The 2514-nt window shown below is 40.1% G+C and overlaps 1 protein-coding gene across 2 annotated transcripts in view; it reads left to right on the top strand.

The window, feature by feature from the left end:
- Mdm4 (MDM4, p53 regulator) overlaps nt 1–2514 on the top strand; it is a 37226-nt gene that overhangs the window by 6393 nt on the left and 28319 nt on the right. The gene's annotated exons all lie outside the window — the stretch shown is intronic.

Genomic DNA, 2514 nt, shown 5'->3' with positions numbered 1-2514 from the left:
GGGGGGGGGGGGGGCAAGGGAGACAAACTCCTGGTCCCGCACCTGTCGGCTTCCTGCGTAACAATGAGGAAGTGTTGTTGAAGCCAACTCAAAATAGGCTTTCCATTTCTATAATAGAATAGTGTGTTATAAACTTACTGATGCTGCCAAGATCTCATCAAGACTGTTCCCCTAGAAGGTGACGGCTAATTTTTCTGGTACTTATTTTATCCAAATGAATTTGGATAAAATTTGTTTGATTTAGAGAAAACCCTATATCAGCCTGTTTTGTCTTTCATCTCAGAGATAGGGTTAATTTTTTTGTTTTTCTACACAAGATTTCTCTGTGTAGCCCTGGCTGTCCTGGAACTTTCTCTGTAGACCAGGCTGGCCTTAAACTCAGAGATCCACCTGCCTGTGCCTCCTGAGTACTGGAATTAAAGGGGATTAAAGGCATGCACCACCACCTGATATAGGGTTAATTTAAACTGATCCCATTCCTTAAATTTTATTTTTTTGTCTTTCTGCCTGTCCTTCCTATTCTACAGATTGAGTTTAGTCCTCATGCATGCTAGCCAAGTGCTCTACCACTGAGCTATGTATCCCCAGCTGCCTTGGGTTTTTTGTTTGTTTTTGTTTTTTAAAGAATAAAACTTTTTCTATATAGAAGAATCTTTATTACTCAGAAATATAGGTAGTTGGTTGTAGAACTTTCTTACTTGGAGGCAGCTTAATTACTCTTGTCTTGAGGCTTATGCCCAGGGTGTGTTTGGAGTAGTAGAATTCATGTATTTCCATCCCACAGTCCCTAGCTGCCTGCCTCAGTTCTTTTCTGTCACCTGCTGCTAGGTAGCTCGTGTTGAAACTGCAGCCTTTCCTTATTCAGCGCTCTGTCTTCTGTCCAATACAGCTAGATTGGAATGGAATTTCATGGATTCTTTTCCACCTGAAGAGTACTGGGTCTTTTTCATTCTACCATTATCTTTATAGCTAAAGCATTAAGGAAGATGAGAAGTAGTATTAGCCTTAAAATGTTTTTATTGATGGTTCTGATGGTATAGTCCTATAATCCCAACTACCTGGATGGCTAAAGCTGGAGGATCAAAAGTTCAAAGCTTGCTTGGCCTGCAGAGTGAATTTAAGGCAGATTGGACAACTGAGATTCTTGTGTGTATAAAATATTCATATATGGTTATATATACTATATATATGGATTAACTACTCTTAAGTTATTTGGCACCCCTCCCGTGTATATGTGTTCATGTGTATGTGGAAGTCAAAAGGTAAAAATAACTTGTCTTCCTCAGTTCTACTCTATTTTATTATTTAAAACAGGGTCTGTTATTAAATCTCTCTGATTTAGCTGGACTGGCCAGTGAGTTCCAGAAGGGTCTGTTTGTCACGGCCTACCACATATGACTTTCTTGGGTGCTGGAAACCTGAATGAACTCAGGTCTTTATGCCTGTGTAGTGAGCACTTTACTGACTGATCCATTTCCCATCTTCCAGCTGTTCCACTTTCTTTAATACTCTACGTAGGTTTGTCCAAAGTATGAGAAATTATATGCACAATGATTTTTCAAGTAGCATTTTTTTTTTTTTTTTTGAAGCAGGGTATTGGGGCCTAGGATGACTTTACTGGTTCTGTAGCCAAGGATGAACTTGAACTTGGCGCTCTCTCTCTCTCTCTCTCTCTCTCTCTCTCTCTCTCTCTCTCTCTCTCTCTCTCTCGCTCTCTCTCCCTCTCTCTCTCTCTCTCACTCTCTCTCGCTTTTTTTGAGGCAGGGTTTCTCTGTAGCTTTGGAGCCTGTTCTGGAACTAGCTCTTGTAGACTAGGCTGGTCTCGAACTCACAAAGATCCACCTGCCTCTGCCTCCCGAGTGCTGGGACCACCACCGCATGGCGAACTTGGCTCTCTTAAGAGCTGATTACCGTGGTGAACCACCACCCAACTTTCAAGTAGCATTACTTTTAATAACACAAATTATGAACCACTTGAAATTTAGGAGTCAACAAACTTTCTTATAGGGCCAGAAAACAAATATGTTAGACTTTGCAGGCTGTAAAGTTTGTGTCTTAACCCTTCAGTACTGTAGCCTTAAACAAAATGCAAACTCATAGGCATGGTAATATTCTAGTATAATCATTTAAGCAGGGGTAGGGATTAGCTGAGCTCTAGAGCGTGCTCTTGCCTTGGATGTGCAGGACTCAGGATTAGATCCCCAGAGCTGCCAAAATAAAGGGGAGATGGGGGAAAAAGCAACCTTTTTGTAAATTAAAGAACAGCATTTGCCATTCCTTGGTTTAAATAAGTAATTAATAAACTGATACATAAGAATGGTACATTATGTGTTCCATTAAATTAGTAAGGGGACAGAGAAGATAGTTTAGCTGTAGAGTACTTGTCTAGTTTGTGTGGGGTTCTAAGATCAATTTCAAACAGCGTACAAAAATGAGTAATGAATACTGTCAAAACAGGATAGTTTAATAATTTATTTTATTTTATGGGTATTGGTGTTCTGCCTGCATATATGT

The sequence above is a fragment of the Microtus ochrogaster genome, chromosome 6 (assembly GCF_000317375.1).
Source record: "Microtus ochrogaster isolate Prairie Vole_2 chromosome 6, MicOch1.0, whole genome shotgun sequence".
Lineage (NCBI taxonomy): Eukaryota > Metazoa > Chordata > Mammalia > Rodentia > Cricetidae > Microtus > Microtus ochrogaster.
Note: the sequence above shows the minus strand (reverse complement) of the source record. Positions and strands in the feature narration are given on the sequence as shown.